This window comes from Malurus melanocephalus, unplaced genomic scaffold (assembly GCF_030028575.1).
Source record: "Malurus melanocephalus ecotype Western Australia unplaced genomic scaffold, MMel_1.1 scaffold_101, whole genome shotgun sequence".
Lineage (NCBI taxonomy): Eukaryota > Metazoa > Chordata > Aves > Passeriformes > Maluridae > Malurus > Malurus melanocephalus.
Window position 1 is genome coordinate 739,327 of NW_026623333.1, and position 20,161 is coordinate 759,487.

At 37.9% G+C, this 20,161-nt stretch overlaps 1 protein-coding gene across 1 annotated transcript in view; it reads right to left on the reverse strand.

Moving 5' to 3' along the window:
- The window catches only part of MACROD2 (mono-ADP ribosylhydrolase 2), an 809,981-nt gene that overhangs the window by 297,639 nt on the left and 492,181 nt on the right, over positions 1 to 20,161 (reverse strand). The gene's annotated exons all lie outside the window — the stretch shown is intronic.

The window sequence follows — 20,161 nt, forward strand, 5'->3', positions numbered from 1 at the left end:
TCCAAACCATTGCAGAGAATGATAGCTAAACAATATTAGGAGCTACAACTGTCAAGACTGAACGAAATAATGAAAAACAAGTTTAGTCCTGCAATATTGTCCAGGGGAAAAACAACTGAAAAAAAAATAAAGGAAATCCTCTCACATTCTTTAACAGCAGAGTTGTTCTGAAAAGCTATTAGTTTAGATAATCTTCCATGAAACCACAAAACTGCAATTTCTGTAGCATATGTAAAATCAGGCAAATTTGTTAGGCAGAAGTTAGTCATTCAGAGAGTGTGACTAAGCTTGATGAGCTTTTTGCTGAAGTAATTTCAAAATGTACACTTTTTGGTAAGCAATGCTGCCAATGGATTACTAAAACTGATYGCTAGCTTTGTTGCTATTTATAAGCTTAGGAATGCCATTACAGCMTGTGCTAAACATGGAGTTGGTCTAAACACTTCAGTTAATTTTGRACAAAAAATATACAGATCTATGGGTTTAAACAATTTTTAAAACTTAAAATTCTTTAAACTTTTTAACCTGAAAAAAAATCCAAATTCTTCCTTAAAAAAAATTACATACTAATTTCCCAGTGACAGGCCAGTTTGGATATTTTGATGTTGAGGGAGTCACAGTCATTTGGAATATCTTATTCAAATTCCACAGACCACAAAGGAGCCCAAAAGGTTCCCCTGGCAGTCTCACAAGGACAAAATGTGAATTTGCAGATACAGCACTTGGTGACGAGGTGGTTTTATGTTAATGGCTGGACTCCATAATCTTAGAAGGCTTTTCCAATCTAAATGATTCTATGATTCTGTGATGCCACAATTTCCTTGAATGGGTGTTGATGCTCCAATATCCAYCTGGGGTGGTCTATTTTCTATTGGAAGGGCCTCTCTTTGCAGCTTTCCTSGGTTTCATTGCCTTGCCCAGAGACATCTGCAAACCTAATTGCCCTTCTATGATGCAGAACTAAGCCAGCCAGCCAAGGCTGCAGTCATCAAAAAGGRAATTTTCTAGCAGGGTTTTCAGTTTTGCTGTAGACAAAAGAACCAGAGCTGGGGTAACATAATATGCTGGCAGCTTGAACAGACACCCCATCTMCCAGATTTGGATTTACAGCTCGACTTGACTGGAACCATCCCTTGCTGAGTGCAGAAAACAGAGCTCCTGAAATAGCTGATCTGGCAAGTGCTTCTCATTCAGGCTCATCTGGCAGAAATAGCATCTGCAAAATCACTGAGAGTTAATAACGCATTCATCGACACTGAAAATTACCGAAAATTCCCTTTTCACTTATTATCCTACCTCTGTAACACGTTTCAAAAGGAACTGTAATTACCATTGTGCACTGCTGTTAGAGAGAGAAGATCAAAGCTGCACTAAAGCAGTGGTGATGTCCCATCTCTCTTTTGCTCTTTGCTAAACAACAAACGTGTGTCTTGAAACGATTGCCCCACAGCGAGGAGCAGCTCCTGGGAATGAATTGCAATGACCTTGTGATATTCCTGGGAACTTACCAGAGCTACCACTTAGRGGAGTGCAAGAGAGATTGCTTACATCAAATCTCAAAGAGATATATCCAGAACAAATAACACTGTACCTTCTAAGATGCCTATGGCAGCCTGGCAAATGCAATCCCTACTTCCAAACTTTATTATGTACAGAGGGATGCTTGTCTGAAAGGGTTCATGTTTGATCAGAGAACAGGCAAAATCTTTMCTAAGAGAAATGCTAATGTTAAGCCTACTTCAAATTTTCAAATAAAACAAAATAAATGTAATAAAAATACCCAAACCATTCCCCTCCAGGTTTTTGCCACCAAGATTTCAGCTAAACTTCAAACAAGGCGGGTAAAACATAAAAATGAAAACACACCAACAAAAGGTTCTGCCACTGGAAAGGTTTAAGAAATGCTGAGTATGTCACCTATTTGCAAAAAGTTTAACAAAGCTGTTGTGGGCAAATTGCTATAAATATAAAAAAGTAATGGSACATAAAGAAGAGTTCTAAACAAAACCAGAAGCATTGCCTGACTGGATTAGTAACTACAGCYAAATGTGGTTTTGATTCACTGGTAATTTATGAGTCTTTTATCTCTATGAATATTATAAGTAATAGRAGCCAGAAAAAAAAGAYGGCAAATGCTAAATATATRCTACATAATAATGGTAAATTTTCASTAYGTAAAAATACTTTAAAAGTCTTAGAGCATTTAAAAACAACACCACCACCAATTTCTCCTTTTCTTGATGCCACAGTTAACCTTCTTAGTGAATTAGGGCAAGACTAAACCACAATTTCCTTGCTGAGAAAAGATAGGAGAAATAAATTTTTGACAAATTAATGCATTATACAATTTAGGCAGTGAAAAYTGAATATGGCATTATTATAAAGTTAATAGCAGGGAAAATATCAATAAGAAAATTACATATGCAGCAATTTTTTAATTACCTCCCATGTCAGAGGGTAAAGGGGCAAAATTAATCCCATTTTYACTCTTTAATAATAAACTAGCAAAGCACAGCTCAAACAAGCTTTACTAAGTGAGTAACTTACGTGCTGTCTTTTATCTACAGTAGCCTGTTTGGCCCGTTGCTTAAATCAAATTACCAGACACATGAATTATAGATTACTGTTACACATGATTAGGCCAAAKTTGGCCCCACTATGGACAAAAACTGCATTTCATACCAATGGTCAGCAGTTAGACAGCACTGAATACAGTAAAGGTTTTTGCATCCTAAGAAATGCTCAAATAACCATGGGTGGGTTCCTTTCAGCCTCATCTACGAAAGTATAATTGGTTCTTCATGAAACAAAAATTAAAAGAAATAAAATACAAAGTCTTTATTACACATATATATATATACAGACCTATATAAGTACGTATTCTAATTGCTTAAAGACTTGTGGAGGAGTGAAGTTCTTCAAAAGAATTAGTCCAAAAATAGAAAACTTTGAGCAGTGTATTCAAAAGCACTAACGTGAAGTGGCATTTCCCATCCCCCCAACTATATAGATCTTCTGTGGAAACATTTTACTTCTTTAACACAAAAACAGCTTTCAAAAAACAACAAAAAAAACCCCAAAACATTAAAGAGCAGCGAGAGAAAGGCCGTAATGGTTAGTGCTTCCATTGAGAGAGAAATAAAAAACATTTTAGAGGCTGGATATTGTAAGTTTTTTCTCTCTTATATCTCTTTTGTTATTGTCTACTAAAATCAGAACGTGAAGAGAAATACCCAACACCATCACACATGAGGAGACATCAGCTAATTTTGTGAGGAAACTCCTTGGTCAATAGTTATCGTAAGCTCTAATATTCAGATATCAAACAACTAAATTCTGTGTTGCAAAAGTGCAACTCCTCTTCGAACCACTTGGTTTTAAAAAAAAATATTGGCAATATAAGCCTTAAAGGAAATTCTCTCATATATTCTCAACCCATTCTACAGAAAATAGCAGCTATAAAAATGTGTAAGGATTTCCAGTCTTTGCATTGACTGGAACCAATGAAATGTACAGCATACAAAATGAAATGGTTTTGCTTGACGAAGGCTGCACATTCTTTGAACAATGAACCAACTGGGATTAAATATTCTAATTTTCAATCATATAAAACACTGTGATGGACAGCTCTGTCAAGCTCATTAATACTAAAGCAACTGCTGATAATTGCTCCAGGTTTCAACCTCTAATTAAAGCTAAGTGGCTCAATTTGCATATAGTAAACAATAGAAGTTTCTTGCAATCACACTCCCAGAGGCCTTATCAGCTTCACAAATACAATATCATTAAAACTAGAATGCTAATTACAGTTAATTTCTCAATGCAAATAGGAGTAATTCACTGGATATTTAGGTCTTTCTTGCTTAGACTTAGCACGGTACTTTATCTAAATGCACCCCAGACACTTACCAAAAATAACACACCAGGAAGAACAAAACATTCCGCTGCTCTCCTTTCTCCATCCCATTTAGTAAAATGATGTCAAATGTTATCAAAAGCATTACCATAAATTGAGCAAGGTAAATCAATTAGCCTTTCTCCATTTGTTCCGTTTATCTGGGTAACAATGTAGAAAAAACAAAGCACTGCTAATTAAAAATAGCTCAGGCTAAGCTTCTGTGCTCACATTACAAACTTCAGTAGTATTATAAAAAGACTTTACAAAACTATCCTAATTTTAAACACTGTCTACRTAATGACAAAAATTACAACAATGTAGAAATCTGCATCTGTTTGGAAAACATGTAAGATGCAGTAAACTGTCTAACAACACCACACTCCTAATGTATTTGTAATCTCTCCTTCAGCCTCCTGTGCCAACTAAAAGTAAAGAGGGAGCTGGGGAATTAGCAGTAAAAACTATTCTGCCCACAATAAATAGTGGCCAGCATTCCAGCAGCCTCAAGCCCAGGCTAAGGRAGGAGATTGCTGTGCCAGGCTGCASAACCCTGTGAGCACAGAGGATGGGGATGTGCCCACAGCACCGTGAGCAGCACCCAGAGCTGAAGTGGATCATGCATTAGTTGGTGTTTGGAATGTGCCAGCCCTTTATTTTTAGGCTTTTCCTATTACTTTGCTTCAGAAAAGTCTTGCATCCTCTCCCCGCTGCTGTATTTAAAACTGTGGATGAACTAAAGTGCAAGTTTCTACAACAGAGCAACAAGGTACCTAACTAAGAACATCTCATCCACAGGTACTGTAAAAATACTGGTGCAATGCTGACAGTGTCACTGGCTAATTACTGACTCCAAATGTGCCAGGGAAAAGTTACAGCCTGCTTCCCGCGGCTTTAATGAGTAAGGTTATGATTTCCATTGACAGTCCCTGGTATTTTTACACACTTCCACACTCCTTCAGCCCACATRAGTTAAGGAACAGGTGGAAAGGGAGTCTTTAAGATTCAGAGACACCTGTTTCACTACAGCTGCACCATGTAGAGAGATGCAAACTTCATTTCCCATGCAAATGTTTACATACATATAAGGCCTCCACAGGATGGTCAAGACCCTCCTGCATTGCTTKGGATGGAACCATCTTCAGCTCCAGCCTGGTCCTGTCTACAGCTGCCTATATGCTTTTCCAAGGAAAAAAAAACCCAAACTTCTAAGTTGTACCATGAAAATATTTACTTGGTAAAAACCTCTTTGTCTTTTCATCATTCCCTTTTAATTATTTTGTCACTAGCATCTGATCCTGCCCTTTTTCACAGAGGATTCAATCTTCAAATCACCTCCCAAAAATCCAAGATTTTGTTTTACCTTGACCCAGAATTCACTTAAAAATAAAAATAATAAAAATCCAACACTTCCTTTCTATTCTGCCTCCTTCCATTTCCAAGGTACTRTACCTCAAACTACATTCTACACCCAGATAATTTTTTTTTAATGGTATTAATCGTCACTCTTTCTGTCAGTGATTCTATAATTGTACCCCTCTGGTTTTAATTTCCTAACCACTTAAGCATGTCTTTTTCCATGCTGGGCATTACTACAGGAATGTCCTCAAGTTCAAAGTGTGCCAAGGTTTTTTGCCCTCTCAGTCAATCCACACAGGACACAATCCTTCTCCCATGAAGCTCTCACACTCAAGACTGTCACTCAAACACTTCACAGGAAAAAAGGGTGAAACCAAGGCAAGGAAAACAAATCAAACATAAATCAGGCTTGGTTCCCCATGCACAGTCTTGCTACAGTTTATGAATCCAAAACATCCCCTGAAACACTCYCCTGCAGCCAGGGCACATCCTAGCAGGCAGATTTACTCCTGCTCTGAGCTCCCACCAGATAACCAACTATTTGCAATGACTCCACTGCTGGGGCTTTGTCCCTCACTGGTCACCTACAAACTTTCAAAGTATACCAGCACTTGCGTCTTTTAAATTATGACTTTCCATAAGTTTTAATAATTTTTGTTCCATTTAAGTGATGGGAAGGCAGGGACCATAATCTGTGATAAGCACATTTAAATGGCTTGCACCAAAARTCGAGGCACTTCTGAAGTGAAACCCTTAGTAGATGGTGGTTAAAGCCATAATGAAAATGTACAGGAAGTGGTGTGTCTTTTTGCAAAAACTTAAATTTTTGACACCATTCTGCTGTAGAATATTACCCCACATTGATCATTTCCATTGCTGCTAGTTTGTGACATCAATGTACTAACAAGGATTTACCAGAATATTTACAGAGCCTGCCCTTTGCCTGAGTCTGAGATTTGATTATTACTTCTTGATGGCAGTTGTTATGCCAGCTGAAGTGATTTTGAGTGCTTACAGTTTATGAGATTTACTTCAGATACAGAACCTTGGAGTTTGACTCAGCTTCAGCTGAGTCCAAATTTTTCATCCTCAGTGGCTGGGAGAAAGCACTTATGATCATTCAATTTAAAGTGAAATGTTTTCTTTTTTTGAGGAGGCAAGRGGTGGGTGTTTGGTTTGATTTTGGTTGGTTGAGTTTGTTTTTTTTTTTTGTAAAACCAAGCATTTCCCAATGTGTACACACAATTAATGCCATTGTGTTCAAGGGCCCTTGAAAGGTTTCATTTCTCCTGATAATAACTCACATGAGGACAGTGGTGTAGCTGGAAGCTACACCATTAAGACAGCCTGCTGCATTAAAGGTTTTGATTAATTCTTCATTCTAGTATATCCCAATATATTCTGAAGGGACTTAAGAAATACACTAGAATAGTAAAAAAAAAATGGGGAAAATAGGAAGGTGATCCACTGGACATTCAGCCTTTACACATTTCATGCCTCCCAAAACTTGCCATAAAACACCATTTTTGCTCTAAAGTGACCCACCATTTGACATGAATTTAGCTCACTGGCTCTAAGTCTTTCAGGATGATGTTTCCCTTGATGTCCACAGAACCCACAGGATTTCCAAAAAAAACCGATCTCTTGAGCCATATTCAAAGAAAGAAAAAGGAAAAAAAAAAAGCCAAACAAAAAACTCATAGGATAGAGGCACAGAAAGTTTCCYGAGACCTTTATAAGGCAAAAACTTGCACAAGCATTTGTAAAATTTAATGTTTTTTATTAATATGAACCAGTTCTTCCTACTGAATGAGAAAACTTTGGACTTTTAACAGTGCCCCTGTTGCTTACCAATTTTTAGAGAAGCACTTAACTTTGATCAGCTGCCATTTCTCTAATGAAATCCAAGCTCTTTTGCATACCAGAAGATTTGCAGACAAGACATGCAAACATCTCAGTAAAAACTTCCCTGCTGACGCTGGCGCTGTCACACTCTCAGCACACACCAAGGTGAAAAATGGATCCACAACCAGGAAAGCACCAAATATCTCTCTTTAGGAATAGTTTAATTAAACAATAACACTTGTATGTTCATAACTTCATAAGAAATGGTGGAAAGTTATATGTCTGATTTTACATTATATATATATATATATATATATATATATATGCTTTTAAAAGGACATTGACTTCAAACACCTGACCTTCTTAACACTTGCCCCCAGTCCTGCTGGAACTCCAAAGGACTAAGCTTCTGCTTCTCATTAGCCTCTCCACAAGCATTCATCCAATTTGCAAGTTTGCCTTGGGTAGGATTTTTCAAGTGCTTCCTGACCTATACTTAYGCTGCATTAACGCCTGAGTATTCATGCCTATTTGCTATTCTCCCTTTTAGGTTTAACTGCTGAAATAGGTACTGCTCACAAGCCAGAATTACAAGGGAATTGTTACTTTAACTAACAAAATCTCTGACAATTCAGCCCAAACTACCTAGCATTTTATTTAGGTGAAAATGCTTTTATTAAGTCCAGACTGTAATTTAGATACTAGTGAGAATTTAACTTTGCATTTTCTACTCCAAGGCCTTTTCTGGAGCCCATCATTTACCCAGAGTTTCCCTGGCTCTTTTGTAGCATTCCATTATTTTCCCCAAACTACCTCATAAAGACTTGCAAGGTGCACACATTTGTTTTATAAACCGTCTCAGCTCTCCCTCCTCTGCTGGGACTAAGYACAAAGGGATTCAGGAGAATGTCATTTTGTGAAATGATACTTTGCAATTTATTCAGAGAAGCCCTTCACTAGGGGAAAACGCAAGGGATRGTTTTCTTAACAAGAAGATAATAAAGAAAAATTATTCCACTTATTCAAAGTACATCTGCACTGCAAAAGAAAGGTATGATGATAAATTGTACTAAMACATCCAAGCCACCCAGTTCAGACACCACGGATGGTGTGACTATGACAGAGCTCTTTATGGCCAAGATTCATGAGTATTTAGTCAGAATAGGATAAGTTATTTCAACCATCTCTGACTCCTGCAGAAACTCTTCAGAGGATGTTGCTAACACTAGTTTCGGCCTTTCAAAAAATAACCCAAACTAAGGCCAAATACATGACAACAGCAAAATATTTCCCTCCCCAACTATAAATGAAGGAAACAGATGCACCGCTGAAATGATGCGCAATAAATGATGATTAACAACATCAGCAGCTCCYGCTTTTAAAAACATCGATCATGAGCAATTTTAATTAAAGTGAACAGTGAAGTAGGTGATTTGGCTCAGCATCCTTGAATTTATCAAGTGGGATGCTTCTAATGCCTGATTACAAGCTGTAGTCACTGCCACCATCAGGCCCRAGCAGAATTAGCCGTCATTAACGTCATTAGTTTTCTGGGGTGAAATATGATGAATATACATCATCTCAAATGGCAGCTCATTCAACTGAGCCACTGTCAGGCAGCATTGCCACCTCACAGTTTCTAGCAATGTGGTTCTTGGAGTACCAAATGGTTGGTGGTCTAATGAAACTGTATTTTTCTTTTAAGAATACCATCTTTTAGCAGAGTTTCTCTACTTCATTTTGAATATGGCTTCATTTTCATTTGGATATGGTGCTATGGGCTTGCCTGAGAAAACAGAGAACTGAACTTGTGAATTATGAGCAATTCAGATATTACTACTGCAGAACAAATGCAGCTTATATGCCACATTTCTCATCTCTGTGCCATGGTAATGGAGAAGAAATGTGTCAGGAAGTGATAACCAAATGACAATCTTTACATATCTGCTGTTTTAGCTGGACCTGGATACAACTTCGCTTCTATTAAATGCAACTCAGCAGCTTTGATAGTCAAAGACCCATAAATATTTGTCAGATGATTCAAAAGGGGTGAAATAATGAAGACACATGAGAATAAGGAACAAAAGGGAGATGGGGAAAGGTTTGAAAAAATGGATAAATAAATGTCCTATGGAATTCAAACACCATGAAACACACTTTGAGGGATCAAAGAAGGGACATACATAAACACTTAAAAGAAACAAAGCAACAGTGAACAACATTACAATTCAAGATTTCAGTAAGTAACAATATCATGTCTGGAATAATGTCTATCTTGGTTAAAGAAAGAAAATATAGCACCATGGTACCTAAATAAGAGATTTAGAATGCATAGGAGACATGAATTCAGCAGAAAGAAAGAAAAAGCGACAGTTTGATGACTTACATTTGCCTTGAGTTTGTTGTTGTCACCAACCTTAGTCTTGGTGTATTTGAAAATGGAAGAATAGATAAGGACAGGTCAAATGAGAATGGTGGCACGTGAGAGAAGTGTGAGAAATGCTTTGTACAATTGTGTATTGTGCTTTAGAATCAAAATTCCCAACTGCAATGATCCAGCTGGAAAAAAAACCCTCGCACATGGACCTGAGACATAAATGAGAACTGAGGAGATGGAGATTTAAAATCAATATCAGAAACACTTTAGCGATCCAGATGCATTAACAACAGCATTTCTTCCTTGTGCAGGAGGCAGGCAGGTACAAAGTTGTCCATATTGCACAAACACTCGGATGTTGAGCTCCAGGGATGTGACAATGGCAGAGGGGAGTGGGGGCACATTTCGGTTCCAAAATGCCAAAACACAAAGAGGCACATTTACAAAGGCAGGCGAGACAAATCCAGGGCATGCCAAAGTAATGAGAACAGAGAAGTTGCACTAAAACATCATCTGCTTACAAACTAGGAGGATCCATCATTACCATGCCAGAAAAATTCCCTGCACAAAGCTTGGCTCTCTCTGCTTAGCTAAGGGAGTGATGCATTCCACAATAAGGAATGCCAACAGACAATGAATATAAAAATTGTTTGGCATATGCTCTCTTGCCTTTCTTTTGGGTTCTGACAYACTTTCAGTCTTCCTTTTTTGCATAAGCAGAGGAAAAACTACCCTGTGGTTCTGGAAGTGTGGACTCAGCTGCTCAAGGAGGAYGTTAGTGGATAATTCTGCCTGAATACTGTGACTGAGATCATCATCCAAGGTTTCTGTCCAAACTACATCAAGTAATATGAACAAAAAACACTGTCTCATGTGAGTTCCACCCCTCTGGAAGTGCATGGTTCTGTGCTAAGATTTAATTCATAAAGGTTTAATGCAGCCAGAATATGTCCAAGAAACTTCAGAAAGGTATGGCAACCATAAAATGTAGCAATACACTCGTTTATCTCCTTAAAAAATATATATTTACAATATGGTATTTCAATGTGAACAGAGTCAATTTTTAGTAAGACCTCTAGTAAACTAAATGTGCTAAAGCTRATTACAGTCTGCAGAAATCTGTGTTCTTGGCTTACAGCTTTCACTCGGGCAGTCATCTTTCAGGAAAGGCATAACAAGAGCAAATGAAAGTTCATTTACCTATAATTTTACCAATTTAAAATTATTCTTTCCCCTAGGAATGACAGCCTTCCATGACAAACCATGGGAAGTCATACTACAATAACACATCTTTTATATCATATTTTCCATTACCAAAGCAACTAACTCTATTTGTTATATTTRTTTTCAGGTCTTGTATGAACAAAACTCTAAATCCTAACTGGCAGACATCACTAGGAGTTGATAMGTGAGTCAGCTTTGAAAAATCAGGSTGCTAAACTGTTTACYTGAATGTGGACTGCATGTATTTTATATTTGGTGAGAACAGTTTTTCAGATGAAAGAAATGAATATTTCATCAGGATAAATACTCAAGTACCATCATATTACTTAAATTATATTATTCTAGTAGATTACAGTAGTTTTACACTTTAGAAGCCTTAAAAGATAATATGACATCATCCACAGGAATATAAAAAAACTTCTCAGGTAAGAGTATAAATTTTGTAGYTGACTACTGAACATGGCTTTTTYTTTATWTGTAAYTATGATTTAATATACCATTTCTGCRTAATGTAAATGGCTCCAAGTGACTACTACCAATTCAGGAAAAACATATTTAATGAGTTGGCAAATAAGGCTCACAAAAGCATGCCCCTTCTGATTATTCCTCAAAACTTCTTTCCAATACATCTATTCTGATCCTAAATAGATATATTGCCGTAATTAATTTTTATAACCTAGTTAAGTATTATGATGATCATCTGATACACAGAGTAGTGGATGSTTTTAATTGCTTATTTCTTTGCTTTATATTAGCTATGAAAATATAAAAACAATGTTCAAAATGATTGATTTTTTAATTTGYTATTTGAAAAATTGACTGAAAAGGAAAAAAAACAGATACAAATTTCATGCTATTGTTTGTTCTTTGTACAGATAAATTAATGTTTAAAAAAAATGCAAATAGGATGTACAAAAGTGTCTCAAAATTATCAGATTAAAAAAAAAGCCGCAGAAGAGGGACCTTGGGAGCAGCATGCAGTGCTAAAATGCAACATCACATGTTCTTGTCTTCAACATCAAATTGCAAGGGAATAAAAAATCTGGTACTGATAAGTCACTACCTGCCAGAAAGCCCTTCATACATTTTTAGGTATCACAGAAGGTACCTCCAGGAGAAAAACSTAGGAATAAGCAATTTCTAATTTCAGCAGTAGTTGACTTCACTTCTGGTGATGGAAAGAGTCCCTGCAGTGAGTAAGTAACCCTGTTGCAACTACTATTTTGCATTACTGCTGTTGCTGAGAACACCATCAGTCTTAACAGGGATTGCACTGACTGATCTTACAGAGCAAACACAAACCCTCCTGAAGTGCCTAAAACTGCCAATAAGTGACAGAGAAACAAGGACAACGATGGCCTTACACAAAGCCTGATGGCCACAGCTCACCAGTTCTCTGGGATTTGATAGGAATTCATATATGTCATCAACTTTTACTATGGATTTCCATTAAAAGAACGTGTTATTCAAATAATGACCAGCTTCTCAAATGCTTGACTCGCACAGCTGAGATACGCCTGCAAATAAGAATTCCTCTAGTCTACTTTTTCTTTTTTTACTCTTTTTCAACCAAAATGAAGCACAATTTCCTCTGCACAGAAACATCAAACATTCTCTTCCTCTGCATTTTGTGATGTAGACTTTGCAGCAAACCCAGGCTTTTATGAGCTGTCTAAYATAACCAACACAGTGGCCCACTGTCTGGCAGATCTGTGCTTTGYCCTTCCCTAATGAGACAGCTCCCCAATTATTAAGCCAGCAGGAAGTGTTTCTAGAAAGTTTCACCCCTTTAAGCACAGAATTCCCACAGGGTGATTGGCAAATTATCACACATTAAACCCATCACTTGCACAAACTTTCAGAATTTATTCCTGAATAAGTTTTCCACCAGTTCAGATTTTTGTTTTTCCAAAGTGTATAGTCAGTTTTTCATTAAACCCCCCAAAATAACTAATCTTTCTCCCTTTTCCCATCACAAAGATCATCACGTTTCAGAACAGCTACAACAGTAACATCACAAAACAACGAAACAGAGAACTGAGACTGCCCAGTAATTCAGCTTATTAAGGCACCACAGTTATTTCTGCATACCATATTTTGTTTGTGGGCAGGCAGAAAATGAACCAGGTGGGTGAAAGGGCCATAAGAGCTTTTTGTCCTCTGTTAATGTCCCTTGGTGCAGTATCTGAGCCCCAGAATCGTGAGATCCATCTGCTGCAGAGTTTCAGTCTTGAGCTGTCCTTGTCTCTGTACTCAAAACATTTCTAAACACCTAAACTGAGGGGTTCATCCCTAAGATGGGGTGTGGGTATTCCTACTCAAGAGGCATCACATACACACTCCCCTATGTACTCAAAAATGAAAAATCACATCAGGTCACACCATCATCCCTGCTGCAACAAATAATTTCAGTGTGGTGTGTTCAGCCTTGCTGTACAACACGTTCACAACTGATCATTGTATCCCTCTAAGCTGCTTCTGCCACTCTTGGCCATAGAAAGCAAACACTGGAATACATTTCAAGCATCAAATCAAACAAATCCAATGCCTCCTAGGAAAAATATATTGCATGTAGAACCATACAGGGGCAGAAACAAAACTGAAATTATAGGGATGACCCACCTACACACACTGGTGGAGACACAGCTTTCCTAAGCAGTTTTCCCAATGTTTTATCATCTTTCCACTTAGGAAATTCCTCATAATCTCTAGCCTAAACACCCAATCCTATAAATTCATACTGTTTCTTCTTATCCTGTTCCCAGCCCAGAAAATTTACTTTTACACCTCAATAGCCTTTTATGTATTAGGGTTTTTTTTGTTTTTTTTTTTAATCTTCCTCTTCTCATCTTTAGCCTTCTTTTGTCTGGGCTTAAAATCCTTTCTCTTTCACTCTACTCTTGGGGTGTTTCTAGCTCTATTTCTGGCTGAGACTCTGACTTCCCCACACTGGGCACAGCAGCACAACAGGTAACTTCACCACTTTTCCTGTTCCATTGTCATTCCATAGCTGCTCCTATCTTGGTTTTCCCATAACAGTGTAAGGTTGTCAGCTCACCTCCAGTGCGTGATCCACTACAAACCTCAGCTTATTCTCTGAGGAATCTCTGCCTAATGCTTCAATCATTCCTCAGCTTTTCTCAATTGAATGAGCATCTCTGTTTAGGTGTAGCAATTTACACTTGATCTCTCTGAATACATCTCATTTACTGAAACYCTGATTGAAGAAAGAGGATTGCAATTCAATCTACCAAGATCATTTTGGAAGAAATGGYTGGGAGCACATCCAACACAAAGCAGCAGGTTCACCTTTGATTAAGAAAAGTATGGCCAGCTATAATGATTTCTGGAACCACAGGGAAAGATCACAACCTCCTCATTTGATGCCAACATGACGATTAAGCAAACTGAAAAACTTAAAGCAGTAGATTAATTTTTAAGGCTATTATCCGGAAAATGTCTAAAAGAAGAAGAAAACTAGAAAAGAAAACTGAGCCTGAAAACATAGCATCAGGCATATCATAGCTTAGAAGTTAAACAAGTGTTTCAAAGAAACAAATTAAGTGGATTTATGATACTGCGGAAATTTCCTTCCAAAGCAACTCTTCTGATTGATGGATATGAATCTATATCAGAAAACAAGATGATAAAGTAACCTTTAGGAAATTCAGACTTATAACCATTGCTATGGCAACATTCTCAGCAAGAAATAAGTTTCCTTGGAAATAACAAAAAAAAAAAAAATCACTTTACTTTTCCCTAAAACATAAGTCTACAGCAGGAGAGAACAAGACAGGTAAAGGCAAGAGTGTAAACCAAACTGTTAGACTAATGCACAGTAGTGCACCTTTTTAAGTATCTTCCTACAGTTCAAATAATGAAAATTCCTCTTTCATGAATTTCAYAATTTACAACAGGAGGAGCTGAGAACACACTGGGTTTGAAATAGATATTAMAAATTTCAGTCTGTGAGTTATAATTGAAGATTCAGGCAGCACAGAGGCTAGACRTGTCTCCACTCAAAGCTCAGTGAAACTGCTCAGCCTGGCAGAAGTACAACTTCCTTTTGACAGTGGATACTAATACCAAGAATATTGGTACATATGTATTTTTAAAAACCCTAATTACAGGTGGAGACAAATATTTCAGACAATAAAAAAAAAATCATTTAAGTGCCAAAAACAGGTAAGTGGCAGATACCTTTCCTGATGTATTTTTATATGCTTCTCTGAATAATTGTTGTGTTTCTGTACAAACAAGTTACACTAATATTTGTATTAACTTGGCCAGTCACAGACAAAATATAACTAAATTACCTTTGTTTACCAAAAACGCTTACAAAAAGGTTACACGTTGAAATTCCCTGTAGATTAGCTTAATTATAAATGAAAGAAATATTTATCTAACAAAGCCTCAAATAATATTCTATTTTTAAAGCCCTGCAAATGCACAGCTAATAGCATGCATTGTGCACACTGACTGAAGACCTCAGAAATGGAGGCAAAACGTGGATTTCAAAAAGCACGYCCTGATCCTATTTAACATACTTTTGTAACAAAGCTCCCCAAAATGCAGCATAAGCTGCATGCACAGGAGGAACACACTTTATTCAGAGCCCAAAAAAACAACTTACTCTCCCAGAAATATCCCATCATTACAGGTCACTAGCCATCCCACYATCAAGCCATGGCTTTTCCACTCGACCTGATGATGAGCAAATCAGCCCGTGAATAGGACCCCTCACTGCTGAGGTATTTCTGGATGGCCTTTTGCCTTTTTATGTACTTCAGACAGGACTAGCAGCGTGGTTGTTCTGCAAAGTCCAGCTGAGAGGTTTTACCTGGAGCAGGACAACTTTCTGCATCCACAGCACTAACACATAGGCAGAAAGAGTCTGATTTTTTTGGTGTGTGTTTTTTAATGTCACAGCCCATAGCAAGCTAATYTAGTGAAGCTCTAGAACAGCATGAACTCTTCCCTACCTGACTCTAGGGGACCAATAAGAAAAAAAAAATCTRTATTTTCTATATAATGCTGTTAAYACATTTGTTGGTGATAAGCAGAGCTCCTTCTGGAACTCACAAAGCCACATTCTTTGAGGATTTCCTCCTGCCCCTCTTGATCCCSCTTAATTCTCCCTCGAGGTGGAGGTCAGAGGGTGTGGGCTAAAGAAACGCTTCTTGTTAAAGCTTTACAATTCAGCCCTGCCAGCATGAAGTGTTCCTGAAGGCTGCAATTCCCAACACAGCCCTGAACAACAGCAGAGTTGTAGTCCTAGACAGAACTCTTCCATTTCTGTAACCATTGTGGAGGAAGCCTGCACTGTCTTCTAAGTGAGGGACCAGCACCAGCTTCCCTTCTCTGCAAACTGCAGCTCTTTTGGCTTGGATCCCACCCACAGCAATACACACCATATTTTTTTTTATTTTCTGTGCAGTTCATAAAGTGCCTGTCTAACAGCAATCCTGGCTCTGACTGACAGCAATTGATTGAGATTTTTTTAACCACAAGCTAAGACTGAATAAAATAGGTGGCAGGGAAGTGTTTGATGTTCAAAAAGCTTCCAGGGTATCAGATGGCTTCAAAGCAGTGTATGGAAAGAAAAGCAAGATGAGAAGTTCCAAARAAACTCAGAGCACACAGAGTAAATAATTTCAAAGACCATGTAAACAGGGGACCAATTTAAAATCTGAAAAYAGTGATTATAACTTCCCCAGTCTGCCTGATAACCTAACAAATAATTGGCCTGTAAGGCTCTTATTTAGAAAACCAGTACCGGGGGGAAAAAACATCTATTCGACTATTTTTTCACTATTCTTCTTTCAGGGAAGATTAGATGCCTATAATGTATTCCCAGTGTTTCAGGAAGCAAAGATTTAATTGATGCACGATAGCAATCCCTAGTACTGTGCAAAAAAAGCCAACATGAAAATACAAATTTTTTATTATTAAGAGATTATTCTTAACATATAAGAAAATTAATTTGCTCAAATGCCAAATTTACTCTCTTTGAACTGCCTTAAATACTTTTTCTCCCATTCATCTGGACCAACTTAAGCAGAGATAAACAGAATCCTGTCTCAAGTGTCCTCTTACACCAGACAAAGGATTGTATAAATACAACTCATCCAACACAAAAGCCTGACCACACAAACAGTCAGAGAGCAGCCCAAGTGTCCTGGAGTGGGCACARCTCCATAAGCAAGTGCTGAGGAAAAAGCAATGAGGGGATTTGGGAATGCAAGATAACAARGACGAACACTAACAAACTTCGCTTACCTAGGAGGCAGATGGAGTAGATGACCTGAGAGAGACTAACCATGTGCAAAATAGCTGATACGACATTTGAAACCTCATATTGGATATAAAAGGTTTGAGAAAACAGGCTCAGGAGACAAATGTCGGGCTGGGTGATTTCTCTGAGCAATCCTGTGGATGATCAAATTTGTTCCTGAGGCTTTTCTTCCTGCCTTAATGGCTGTGCAGATCCTCACCCACAGCTGGGCTGCTGGTGGATTATGAACCTTGGCAACCACTCTGACTGGCATTTTATTACAATCCCTCCTCTCATTTTCAGTTGTACCCATCTTGTTAATTTTTTTAGATATCAATATGATAACGTGTTCAGATGAGACATCAGTGCTCCCCCAGGAGTTAGCCAGAGTTGCTCTCATCCATGCCTGGACACCTTGGATGTGAACACAACCCACATTACTATCAGCTACACCATATAATCGTCCTTTTATCATACACACAATGATATTGTTCTCTTCTCCCCTCCATAAAACTGCTTTTCAGAATTTACACGRTATTTCAAGGCTATTGCTTCCCTTCCTCAGTGTGTAAAACAACTATGTACATGTACTAAAAGAGTTTGGGTCTGTTTTGAATCCTATTCCTGTTCTCCCCAGTCCACTTTGAACTGAAATACAATCTCTATGGCATCCATCATTTCTCCATAGGCAGATCAACAATATTTAATAGTGAAACAAGTGACTGCTTTAAGTACATCTAATTTGAGGCTTATTATTCAAGACCATTTCCTCATTGTGCTGATTTTCCAACACACTTTGACTGTTTCTGAACTGGGTYATTATTCCCCACTATATGTTACTCCATCATTTCCTGTGCTGAGTTCCACTATAGCTGTCAGCTCCATTTCTGACCTCTCTTCCATTGTAACAGAGGCAGAAATTCCCTTCTGGTACTGCAGTGGATGCTGAATGAAGTTATACTCAGTCTCAAATCAATTGTTACAATATACCTTTGTCCTTTTCTAGTGTTTGCCCATTGTAGTATCATTTGCTAATGCAATTAATGAGCTGTTTATGTACTCTTCAAAAATCATTAAGATGTTACATTTAACTGCATTTAGTGGTGCACCCTGAGTCACCCTGCACGCTTCAGTCCAGCTCGATACGTTGCCATTCATCATCACTCTCCATTCATAATGCCTCCAGCAATTCTAACTCCTTTGACACAATTCACGTCCAAAATACTTTCAGTTGTGGTAGGGCTTTTTGCTCTTTTTGCATTAAGAAGGACTTTCTGTCCTTTCTGTTTTGAAGGTAACACATCTGTGTTGTTACAATCTTTTAATATCTTCCTGCTGCCTTTTCAGTTACTACAATTGCTAGTGCACCGATGCTGTCTGGTTTAGTTAATTGGTTTAGTTAATTCTTTTAGCATACTGCAACTTGCTATTGCCAATACCTATTTATTTATGTATCATAAATATATGGCTTTTCCTGGTTTTACCCATTATCTACCTTAAAATTCCTTGTTTTTGTCTTTGATGTACTTATTTCATCTTCTTGCTAAACAGGAAATCAAAATAGCCATCCATCAGCACAACTGATTTTCTCWCCCGTATTTTACACAGAAAACCTTTTTCCCCCTCCTAATTTCTGTCTGTCTTSTTTGTACTGCAAATATTTCTGTTGCCATAATCCAGTCTACACTCAGATGATGTTTGAGTCAATTTGAACGCTTTGTTCTCTATCAGGTCTCTGCAAGTCTCAGGAATTCTACAGATATTTTTATTTACTTTCTTTCATTTTCCTCTATGCCTGCTGTACTRGATCTTGTGAAACTCACTTACACTTTGCATTCTTTTCTCCAGACTCACATTAATCTACTGCTCCCTAATTGAATGAATTATACATTTTATTTTGCTCCAGGCTTGATTTGCTCATTAGGACAGACACTCAAGCAGCCTCCACTTCTYAAGGCACAACTGAAATCACTGGACTTAGGACTTTTCAGAACAGTCCATGATCTGTCATGCAGACTTTAAAATCCATATTGCTTGCTAAGCTTCTAAATGCTGGTGTGAATGAATGGCTCTTGGCTCCTGMTCAGCTTGTGCAGCTGTGTCCTGCAAGCCTGGGTGCTGAGCATTTTTTATCTCAACCAGGTGCACAGTCAACAACTCTGAACCAGCAAGGAAATAACCTGCGGATGATTTCTCCTGTGGTTATCTTTTCTTATTAAAATATCAGGCTAGTTTTCATGYATTCAGGAAACCCATGAGTACAACCACATTTTATAATTCTATGTTAAACACTAAGCTTCCACCTAGAATGTCCTTAGAATTCCAGACTCCCTACAGATACAAGCCTTACCAGCACTGACCAATGCCCACTGAAATTTTCCCTTTTTCCCACATCATATTAGGAATTTTATTCACACTAACCTGAATGCTYCAAAAGCCTGCAATTGCCCAGAGCAGGCAGGAACAGGGATGGATGTAGGAGCTACTGGCTCCAATGAGAATCACAGCAGAATACAAACAACCTTATRTGTTTTAACATCACCAGAGAGGGGTTGCAAATATGCCCACCAACCCAAGGTTGTTTTCAGTTCTAATTTTTATGCCGAGCATTAGGAAAACAACAAACCCACCAGAGAAAACAAACCTCAAAATGGTTGGCATAATGACAAAAAGAGGGATTGCTGGATACCAGTTTGAGAAGCAGAGACAGGATGTCATGAGCACAAAAAGTGTGAAGAGCTCTCACCAGAAAGAAAGAAAGAAGTGATATTCATTCATTAGGTATGATTCTAAAGAGCACATCTAACTTGGGTTCAAAGCTCTACGAGCTGTCCTGCCCCTCTTCTCACAAAGCTTTTATTTTCCATTTGCGACATTTCAGTGTTAATAGCTTCCCTTACTGGATATTACACCTTGATGTAACACCATTGGTTCAGCTAACATTTTTTAAGATGTGTGTGCATTCTTAATTACCAAACATATGTGTTATCACATAGCCAGTCAAAATGACCCCAAAAAGTGTAAAGTCAGGCTCAGGTAGAAAATTCTTTCTCAAACTCCAAGGAACTAACCTATGCATATCTAAAGACTTAAGCTGCAATAGTTTGAGCTACAGAACTAAAGCTCTGGAGCTGGTGGGAAAAGCTCCTTTTYTCTGTGGACTTTGAAAATCTGGCCTTTTGAGGTA